The following is a 12,234-nucleotide window of genomic DNA, read 5'->3' on the forward strand; positions in this document are numbered from 1 at the left end:
GACTGCATTCCTGATATCAGTGCAACAGCGCCTCTAGAGGCAGTCTGAAGTATAATGAAAATGCCCATTGTCACTGTAGAAGGGGTTCAACGAATTTATAATAGGCCTTCACTGTAATCATCATGAGTCTGTTCACATTTTTTAAGCACTTTTAAGTTTTGTAGCCTTAGGTTTTCATTTCAAAAGCTTTACATGAGACATGCACAAGGTGCATGTCTTCTTTGTGTTGTGTTTGCATGTGTTCTTTGAATGGAGTTCTAAAATGACCTGAAGGTCATATAGGTTACAGATAACAAATTTACCATCCATGCAACCATTTTCTGCAGCGCTTGTCCTCATTGGGGTTGCAGGTGACTTGGAACCTGTCCCAGTTGACTTTTGGTGAGATGCAGGGTACACCCTGGATTGGTCGTCAGCCATTTGCAGGACAAAGACAACGGGGCATTTCCACTCACATTCACCTATGCACAATTAGAGTAAGTGTTTTTAATGAACCTTACATTCATGTTTTTGGAATGTGGGAAGAAGCGAAGCGAGTACCTGCAAAAATGCACGCTGGGATTCAAACCGAGAACTTCTTTACTAACCACTCGGCACTGTGCTGCCCCACTATACCTGTAAACTTCATGTAAGTGCATCCTTCGAAAACAAACTCTTTCGAAGAACATGCTCAGTGAAACCATATATGAGCTGGCCTCCAGTCACAACTTAGCAGTCAATGCTGATTTATTGATCTCCGCTGCAATGTAGGACCCCTGCAGAGCTGTGCTCGGATAATGTGCAGGCACTACACTTACACGGACTAAACATATCACTTCGGTGAGCTTATCAAGTTATATGAGAGTGGTATAATATTAGAAACAGCTTTCAGCTGCAGATGCAAGCAGTTATACACCACTGCAGATTACAACCACAATTATAAACACATTGTAATACCTCTCTGACAGCATTATTGTGACACAAACTCCTGTGGAGGTGCACCTAAATTTGTGTTAAACTCTAAAAGTTTCAGCTTTCAGCAGGCCTCCAGTGACCAGCAGACAGTAGTTTGTTTCATAAACCAATAATCAATTACTACGTCAGTCCGTTTTTGTTTTATTTGACACCAATTGAGCTTGCTGGAATGCGGACAGAATGTCATCTCAAATTCGATCATTCCCGACGGGTTTGGGATTGTCGTGCGACAAGTCCACTGAAGGTCATGCAGAGAGAGAGAAAAAAAAGATGTGAGAGGAATGAAAGAACTAAGCTGTTGTATAACTGGAGCAGAAAGTTTGATCCTTTGTGTGTTACGTGACTGAACAAAAACGCATTTTGAGGGGGGGGGGGGCAGTCAGCTTCACTACATTAGTGATGACTCAGCAGTTGTGTCACTTTAGTCTGCCTTTGTAACCCCCCCACCTACACGCCTTTGACTTTTTAGCAGGGTGGGAGGTGGGGACCCTTTGTGGAGGTCTGACCCCTGCAGAGTGAAAGAAAAGGAGGAGAGGATTATTGTTAGCGTCCCGCACATATGCGAGCGTTGCTCATAAATGCTGACGCTACACAGGCCTCAGCTGTTTCCTCACACGGGATAATCCCACTACCCACAATCTACTGTAGTGCACAGTGTGTCACATCACACCGCAGCATCATTGTGACACAGCAAGACATACGCATGCACGTCCTTTGACACAATGACACAGCTGGAATTGTAAATTAGTGTAATTGTAAGTGTAAATGAACATTATAGACAACACGTTTTACTTTTTCTTTTCATTCAACCTTTATTTAGCCAGGAGCACATCATTTGGATGAAAAATCTCAAACCCATAAAGAGGTTTGACAGGACAAGCTAAAAACATTGTGACAAACAATCTCATAATACAACAATGCAGTGTTATTAGGTACCCCTGCACAATCTAATGATATTCATCCATATCTTTAGGCTATTAAGAGTCTTCACGGAGCCTAACATGCCTTGTTTTGGAATGTGGGAACACAAGAACTGTGCACAAGCACAGGGAGAAAAACTTCACACAGGAAGAGCCATGACTCAAATCCAATAGCTCGGAACTGTGAGGCAGATGTGCTAATCACTACATCATCAAGCTGCCCTTGATCCAGTGATGTCACTAGGTCTATTTTAGCAGGGCTGAAGCCATTAATGATTGAGATTGAATGTTGCAAATGATCACTCAATCATGTGTTGGTAAACTTTGTGCTACATATTTGGAGGATGCCCAGTGTGATTCACCCAATAACAGGTTTTGAGGACATATTTTATTCTTGCCTTTACTGTAATTGTTTTTTTTTTTCATGTTCACATCCTCAGGGAAGTCACTTGAAATGAACAATTCCTGTCATCTCTTACTGAAAGTAGCCAACACGCACACAGAGCAGCTTCGGTGCTGTGTTACAAAGCCGGTATTCTTCAGTGGTCACAAAGAAAAAAAGAGCTGCAGATGGATGGAGAACAGGATGAGGGGTGTGGGGAGTTTTTTTTTCTGTCTAAGCAGCTGCTTCATTCCAGTTCTAGGCACTTCTGCACCAGGCTGCTGCTGAAAGCGACGCTGTTTTTTGACCTTGCCAGTCAGGCACAAGTTGTTTACCCTCAACATGCCAGCAAAGACACAAAAGCACTACTATATATTAAAAAACACTATGAAAATACTGCACAGAATTCTCTCCTATTTTTGCCTGCAGTCCATTAACAAATATCGTAACATTACACACACTCATACCAGAGTTCAGAATGCCACACGCACGCGCACACACACACACACACACACACACACACGCACACACGCACAATGCTTTCTCTATAGCACCAAGCACAATCTGTTGGGCCTGACCTCTGACCTCAACCTTCAAACTATGCTCCAACAGCGAAATTGACCTTTTACTATGTGTGTCAAAGTCAGGGCCTCGATGGCATGTCATGTCCCCAGCTCATTTTAAGATACGCACGCGAAGATTAGAAATCCATCCATCCATTCATCCATTCATTTTCAACAACACATATCCTGGTTAGGGTCGCGGGGCGCTGGAGCCTATCCCAGCTGACTTCGGTCGAAAGGCGGACTACACCCTGAACTGGTCACTACGGGGCACATATAGACACGGACAACCATTTGCACTCACATTCGCAACGTCACTGAGTTGGAACTGAACCCCCGCTGCCCGCACCAAAGCCAGGCGAGTGTACCAAGACACCATTAGTGACGATTAGAAATCATTGATGAAAATAATAGCAAATAATAATAATAATAATAAAGTAAATAAAATAATCTATTTTAATAAAAATATTTTCTTCAGTTGGTAACATCGAAACACTCCTGCATCACCTCGCCTGTGTCTTTAGTCCAAATTTTCAGTTCTTGTTTTGCACAACTTAGAGAAACTATTTCCTGTTCAAGGAGTTTAGTCGCATGTTCTCCCTGTGTTTGCATGAGGTTTCTCTGGGTCCTCCAACTTCCTCCCACATCCCCGCCCTCCCCAAAAAATGCATGTTAGGTTAATTGAAGGCTCAAAATTGTCCGTAGGTGTGAACGTGAGTGTGAATGGTTGTCGATTTGTGCCCAGTCCAGGATGTACCCCGCCTCTTGCCCAAAATCAGCTGGGATAGGCTCCAGCTCACACACAACCCTAACGAGGACAAGCAAAGACAAGTTCCAGAACAAACTTTGACTCGAGGGGTCAATATCACCTTCAAGTGCCTTTGGTGTCCTCATCATAATCCCTCAGTCAGCATGAAAATGTACCAGAATAACCAAACTCTGAGGTCTTATTATGAGTGGTCAAACATTTGCACACATACCAGTGCAATGTTAATCCTCTTAAAATGTGTTTCCTTCATTTTATTCCATAGGTGTCAAACTCACAGCCTGTGGGCCAGATCCGGCCCGCCAGGTCAATTTATGTGGCCCGCGAAAGCAAATCATTTGCGACAACTTCCATGATTCTTGCTAAACTCTATACCAAAACTTCAAATTGTCATATGTAATAAATAATAACCTTGAGATATTACAAGCATTTTTTGTTACAATCCCCTTTTTACAGCAACCTGATCAATAGTTGAACAAACTATTCTCCTTGACTTCTGATTTCAATACTACTTACGCATCAATTTGTACAACCCCTATTCCAATGAAGTTGGGACGTTATGTTAAACATAAATAAAAACAGAATACACTGATTTGCAAATCATGTTCTACCTATATTTAATTGAATACACTACAAAGACACACATCTGTGAAGGCACCATTAATCCTTAAAGGTACATACAGGTTTTGGAGAAACATATGCTGCCATCCAAGCAACGTCTTTTTCATGGACACCACTGCTTATTTCAGCAAGACAATGCCAAACCACATTCTGCACGTGTTACAACAGCGTGGCTTCATAGTAAAAGAGTGCAGGTACTAGACTGACCTGCCTGCAGTCCAGACCTGTCTCCCATTGAAAATGTGTGGCGCGTTATTAAACGTAAAATACGACAACGAAGACCCCGGACTATTGAAGAGCTGAAGCTGTACATCACGCAAGAATGGGAAAGAATTCCACCTACAAAGCTTCAACAATTAGTGTCCTCAGTTCCCAAACGTTTATTGAATGTTGTTAAAAGAAAGGGTGATGTAACACAATGGTAAACGTGACCCTGTCCCAGCTTTTTGGAACGTGTTGGAGCCATAAAATTCTAAGTTAATGATTATTTGCTAAAAACAATAAAGTTTATCAGTTTGAACATTAAATATTTGTAGTGTATTCAATTAAATATAGGTAGAACATGATTTGCAAATCATTGTATTCTGTTTTTATTTATGTTTAACACAACGTCCCAACTTCATTGGAATTGGGATTGCACAGTGGAACCTCAATTTAATGGACTAATAGGGGGGAGGGGTCATCCATAAAATCAGATTGTCCGTTAAATTGAAGCACTTTTTGTGTGTGACCGAAAACCACCATTACAATACAAAATTATTGTTTTTTGTACTTTATCATTATATTGAACATTTTGCATGTGTCCCTGAAATTGCCGTCCACCCTGTCATTATGGGATAACTGCCCCTATAAGAAACCCTCAGATATTTTCAGTAACATTACGGTCAGCACTGTGTCTTTCTTCACTGGAGGCTGAAACAGTGGATAGGTACAGAATAAATATTTACACTTATGTTTTGAAATTTTTAGTATATTATGTGTGTAGTTGGATGTTGTCAAGCTAAATGTGTCCACTCTGTCACAGTCAAATATCAATTCATATTAAAACCTTTCATAAATTCAAAATCTAGTTGTTAAACAGTACACAGTCAGATTGCTACCTGAATTGTGTTACTAAGTAAGGTCTACAATGTCCTAACTGTATGCTAACATGAGGCAAAACTGTCCACCCTAACATTGTTTACCCTGTCAGCAAGCAGCAAAACACTGTATGTGAATTTTGCTGTTTACTGCAGGAAAGCTTGACCAATATGTATTTCTATCAACTCATCTACTCAATGCAATAAATATGTAGTTCAATGGAAAATTGAAATTCTTTTAGGATGAGATGGCAAAGTCTGAAAATCACCTGATGGTGATTCCACTGTACATGCAGTGTTAAGATGTGCCCTACTTCTGGCACGCCAATTTCATGCTTGCCGCTTTCAATGTTAATGTGGTAATGCAGAATTGTGCTGTATAACACTGAGAACTTTTGTATAGGCCAAATATTACAACACCTCCCACTACGTACAGTATAATAATAAGCATTGGCGTGCGATAACCATTTGACTACATGGATATGTTCCACAAATGGTGCATGTCCATTCTATTCGGGGAGCCTGAGGGGAGGAATGGAGAGACACATTCTCCTGGGTTATGTCACACAGGAATTGGATGCACATTGAAGGGTGCTGCTGGTGGTGGGGGTGGGCTCAATGTGTGTTGCTGCAAAAGGTTCAGGTGATGATTGCAACAGTATGGGAAATGTGGCTGAGAAGTGCTGGAGGGATATGAAAGTTGAGTCTTGATGAGCATTTATACTCCGTCCACCCCGTTAATGGGGCAGCTCACCAATAGCCAAAAGTCCTTGCTCACCTTACATTATGTTACAAGGGGTCCGCATGCCAGACGGAGGAGTGCTGTTTCACTACTCCTCTTATTTTAGCCTCAGCATCCTTTTTATAGCTCGGGCTGACTCACAGCCTCGTTCCTGACACCCCCTCCCCCGCCTCACTCGCTCACATTCTACTGAGTCACAGGCTGCAAAGACCACCCCTACCCCCAGCTCACGCTTTAACCTCCTTCCTGTGTGGCTTTCACTTCTGAAAAACAACAGGTGCGAGTGGGGGGGGGTGTCTGGTTTGGGGAGGGTGGATTGTGGATATGGGTGTCCGAGCTTTCCAGTCACGCCTTGCTGATATGTTAGCCGTGTACTTCTAACAGCCAGTCTGCAGAAGCTCTATCTCCGGCCAAGCCTTGCCAACCTTCAGATGTCTGCACACTTAATACTGTTGCGAGCACTTCAATGTATCTCCACTTTAATACATGTGCATTCTTTCCATGCAGAGTGGATACAATTGGCAGCAAAGATTATGTTCAAACATTCTTCCAACAATCTATTGGTCACTAATGTATCCCAGTAACACGCTGGCGACATAGTGGTGAGCACTCCCGCCTCGCATTTCTGAGGTTCTGGGTTGGAATCTCATCTCTGGGCTTCCAAAAGCATACCTATTAGGGTAATTCAAGACAGTAAATTGTTTATAAGTGTGAATATGAGTGTGAATGGTTGTTTGTCTATACATGCTCTGAGAGGGCCTGCTGACCGTTTGCCAAAGTCAGCTCTGATCGGCTCCATCTCACTGGGAACAGAAAATTAAGGTAGCACGCTATGCTAAGTTCAGTGCTACATTAGCAAAGCGAGCGCTGCGATTATATCCGTAAGTCTCACTATGCTTTATTGTGTCCACCTCTAAAATGATTCTGATAACGTATGTATTTTGGTTAATGTGCCTTATGCAGCTGCTGAATGTAACCAATAAAAGTAACTTGTTATGTAACTTAACTTTGTTCAGTTGTGTTCAGAGTGAACACACATTGGATAATTCATCTTAGAATCAAATTTTGCACACTCTCACTTTCTTGTGAACAAGACATCAACATGTCAATATTTGTCGAAGGCCTATGAGCTTTATAAAGCATCACACTAGGTTCCAAAGCACCTCACATGGACCGGCCTAGATTGCCGTTGCAACCTCAAGGTGATAACCCACTTCCAAAATAACATAACACTATGGCCTTGCGCATACCACATCAAACGTGACACAGTACAGGTTCAATTATAACAATTTTGTACTGCTAGTACTGCTAGTAATTTAGGTCGATCTGCATACATGCATAGTTGTTTTTTTTTTTTTTTTTTTTTTTTTTTTTTTGGTAAAATTTTATTTCAAATTTTAACATTTTACAAAACAGAAAAAAAAGCCCTCTCTCCACAAAACAAGCAATTAAAGAGAGAAAATAATAGAAATAGAAAGAAACAATGATAAACAAAAAAAATACATCTAGTTATCTGGTCATGTCAAGTTGGGTCCAAATGTTCAAAAAAGGAGTCCAAGTCAGTTCAAAGTCATCTAGTTTCCCTTGAATTGAATATAAAAACAATTTCTGATGTGCGGTATGACAGGAGGTTATTCGACCAGTGTTTTTGGCTGGGGGTTGGTCGTCATTCCTCCAGTCACATCTTGTTTTGTTTGTGTATCCGCTGTAAGCTGGTAAATTGCATGCACATTAGATATAAACCTTGACTGTAGAGCTATTGCATTTGGGCTCAAAAAGGCATTTTTCAAGTAAAGATTCCTTCAGTTTGTTTGGAAATGTATCTTTGGTTTGACTTTTAATCCAACTTTTGATTTGCAAATATTTGAAGTTGCGTTTGTCTATATAATAAATTTCTAACAATTGACAAATGCTCAAAAAGTCATTATTAGTATAAACGGCACCAATCATTTTTATGCCTTTTCTCACCCAGGTTTGTAAAACACCATCTGCTAAAGCTGCTGGAATGTTGCGATTGTTCACAAGTGGTGAATATACTAATAATTTTACATTTTGCCCAACTAATATACTGTATGTAATTGTTGCCAGGCATCAAATGTAGCAGAGATCATTGTTCTTTTGGGGATTTTGATGAGTTTCCTTTTAGATCACACAAATGGTATTACTGTTAATAATTTATCCTGTAATTTGTGCTGTTCTATTATGAATGTGTAATTTGGATGTGAAATTACACATTTATTGAATGTATGCATGATAATTTTCCATGGATGTTCGATGGAGCTGATCAACACATATCCATTCTATATTTGTACTTTCAATGAGCGCTTAGCTGCTAGTGTAGCACAACATTGGTTTAAATCCTCACTGCTGACTTGACTGGTTGACAAATTTCTCCTCCTTCATTTTGTTGCCAGATAAGCTCAGACGCTCACATCTCATGTTCCCCAATTTTCCACCTCTCCAAACCGGACTGGACCAGTGGGTAATTCCCCTCCTCATTCTCAACCTTTGCTCCTCTGGGGTGGACCAACACCAAGCCTGCTCCGTCTGCACAGCTGCTGTCTGCTATGCTGAAAGCAAAGACTTGACCAGGTGGCTCACACACATAGATGCACGCAAACTCATTCGAAGCTTGTTGCTGTGGCCAAACTGTTGCCTAGCAACAGTCTTTGTTGTGTCAATTGTAGTGTCTAATGACAATTTACTGAAAGCCACAAAAGAAGTGATGTTCAAATACTGACGGGAGTTCAATGATGTCAGGATACAAAACAAAACAAAAGACATGCCACATAACACTTGTCTTGTGTTTTTTATGTCGCTGTCATCAAGGCTGACGTTAAGGCCGACCCAGTCCAGTCTGCTCCAGTTCTGTGACTCACTTGAATGCTGGATTGTAGATAGATAGAATGAAAACAATGCGTGTGTTCATTGTGTGAAAGTGACTCAGTATTTGGCAGTTGCTCTCTAAACTTCTTTCCAAATGAGGGGCAAGGGGCCTGCATTAATGTGTACTGCATGCAAAAAACAGTGTGTGTGTCTGTCTGTTTTTAGAGCACTTAATTTGATAAAATAATAAAACAAGAAAATTAGATGAATACTTTAATACTAATTGTACTGGTCAAATAGCTTTTTTTTTTGGTTTTTAAAAAAAAAAAAAAAAAAAAAGGAAAATAGTGTGTGTAGGATATTTTGAAGTTACAAATTTGATGAACAATTTTGATCCTTGGAGAGTTTAAAAGGGGGACATGGTGGACTACTGGTAAGCACGTCTGCCTCATTGTTCTGAGGATTAAGGTTCGATTCTTGGCTCTGGCCTTCCCACGTGTAGTTTGCACGTTCTCCCCTTGCCTGGGTTTTTGCCGCATGTTAGGTTCATTAAAGACTTTAAATTGTCCATCGATGTGAATGTACTATAAGTGTGAATGGTTGCTTGTCTATATGTGCCCTACGATTGACTGGCGAACATTCCTAAGTTTAGCACAAAGGAGATTTTGTACAAAAAACTTCATAATTGAAGAGGATAGAATATGAAAAACTTAAAGTTTAGTTAGCATCACACAAAAAGTTAAGAATTTAGTTGGCTACTGCATGTTTCCCAATATATTTTACATGAGAAAAATCGCTAAGGGAAAATTTCACAAAAAGTAGACTGAAATGATGATAACTGATAATAGTTTAGGCTCCAGCACGCCCGCGACCCTAGTGAGGAGAAGCGGCTCAGAAAATGGATGGATGGATGATAATAGTTTAGATAATATTTTTTTTGTATGAATGTAAACAGATGGATACACCGGTTAATTTTACCTTCTGCCATAATCATCGTCACTATACTGTATGTCACTGACATAAATAGATGAACAAAGATACAGTACATTAATTGTAGTAAATAAATGATCATTTAAAATTTGATCATTTTCCACAGCACACCTGATAACCTCTGCACAGTAGTGTGTACACATTCAGCAGGTAATCGTACAATGAGAAGAACTTAGTAGGATATTGTCAGAAAAGTTAAGAATTTAAGAAGATATCGCACAAATACTACAATATGTTCATATCTGGAGGTTTCTATTATTTAAGCATTTTGTGCCAAAATGCTACTCAGCTGTCATGAGAACAGTGTCACTTGAGAGCTTGGGTGTTGCTCCTGTTGTCACATGTCTTCATGCATATCCGTAGCCTAATACCATAATTGCCCACATCATTTCTTTAACCTTTGCAGAAAACAAGAAAAAACACAATGAATTCAACAGATAAGAAAAGTCCAGCTGCCTTGATTCAATCTTTGCGGATTACCACGACCACGCCGATGAAAACAATTTTTAGAAAATACATTGTTTTTTTGGTGTGTTTTTTTTTAACTGATAATGAGACAGCAAGTTAAATACGACTTAGGCAATTATGCTATCAGGCTACTAAACATAAAAATGTAATTGCTTTCTAATTTGGAAGAAGGTGATAAAATACAATAACAATAACGATGTACTGCTCATAACAGCAAATACTTTGTTCAACAATAACTGTTAGTGTACAGTGTTACGTTATTAGATTTCATTAGTCTTGCAGGATTGAACTGGTTTTGTGTGGTTGTGCTCACACAAACAAAGCCAGTGATGTGGTGACTTTCTCCCTCTCAAGGCTCACTCGTGACATCATTTTGGAAAGGTCACATGATGTCCCACAGCTCAATACTGGTGCTTTCTCGCTATCTCCACTCACACTAGCCCACGCCCTCTTTTGCATAGTCGTTCCAATGGTATGTTGTCTGTTATCTGCTAAGTATGATAATCACTGCTTATATAAAGCTGAAATTCGATTCATAAAGACAGACTCACCGATCGAAACAAATCTAACGAGGTCACGGTGATGGTCATTGTTGACGACAGTGACGTTGAGTTTCACAGCAACAGGAACTTGCTCAAGGGCACATTGGGAAAAGACCAAACAAGGCATAAAACGAGATTTCAAAAAAAAAGAAAAAAAAAAAAGAGTTGTTGGTCCAACAGTTTATCTGTACAAACATTATTATTATTATTATTATACTAGTTCAGGCTACAGCGGGGGTTAAAAATATCAACAAGGAGCGTTCCGTGTCAACTGTCCAACACTTGGGTGCACCGTGTACACGACGGCAGCATTCATGCATGCATGTTGTGCACACAGTGAAAAGCAAGAACATTCCGGGATTTGCTTGGACATTCATGTAAGCATGCACAGAACACACATATGACTCGACAGAGGGGGCTCACCGTGTATAGCAGTGCCGCTGTCAACACAGTAGAGTGTACATGCTCGAGTGTATGAGTGTCATTGGCTGATATGATGTGCCTATTAACCCCACGCCCCCTGTAGAATGTTGTTTCCTTAGGGTTGAGAGCGTTGCCATTTCACTTTCAAGACTTCTGTTTCAACTCAGAGTTGAGTGCGAGGTGAGGCAAGGCGACAACATGCACCGTCCACATGTTTCTAAAACAATGGTCGTCAAACTTTTTACACCTAAAAAAAAAGTAGCACCATTGATTTACAGTAGCGGACTAATAAATAAATGTTTGAAAACACAGTTCTAAAAGATCAAATGCGAATGTATGGAACTTTAAAGTTAAATGTAACGGAACTGTACTTAACAAATGTACATTATAGTAGTACTGCAACATACACGGTTTCAACTTTTCTTTCAGTGATTCTTTCATGTCCCACTAGAGGGAGCCTGTGTGCCACTAGTGGTACTCATACCACACAGAGAATCAGTTCTAAAGTATTAGCAATATGTATGAATTTGGGAATTTTAGCTTAAGATAACAACTTTGGGCAGCACAGTGGTGAAATTGTTAGCACGTCTGCGTCACAATTCACTAAGCTTCTGGGTTCGAATTTTTGCATAGTGTTTATGTGATCTTCCTGTGCTAGTGTGAATTTTCTTCAGGTAATCCAGCTTCCTCTCACATTCCAAAAACATGCATGTTAGGTTTAGTTAAGACTCCGTTGCCCATAGGTATACCCCGCATCTCACCCAATGTCAGCTGGCACAGGTTCCAACTCACCCTCACCCTTGATTCAAACCAATGAGTGGTGGTTTGCAGACTTGTGTTGCTATCGTTGGCATAGCAACCCTGGATCACATCTTTCAGTACTCTGTAATACAGCTGGACCAGCCAGCCAGGACACCTCTCATGTTGTCAAAATTAAAAGTTGTCTTCGATAAACTCT

This window comes from Phyllopteryx taeniolatus, chromosome 3 (assembly GCF_024500385.1).
Source record: "Phyllopteryx taeniolatus isolate TA_2022b chromosome 3, UOR_Ptae_1.2, whole genome shotgun sequence".
NCBI lineage: Eukaryota > Metazoa > Chordata > Actinopteri > Syngnathiformes > Syngnathidae > Phyllopteryx > Phyllopteryx taeniolatus.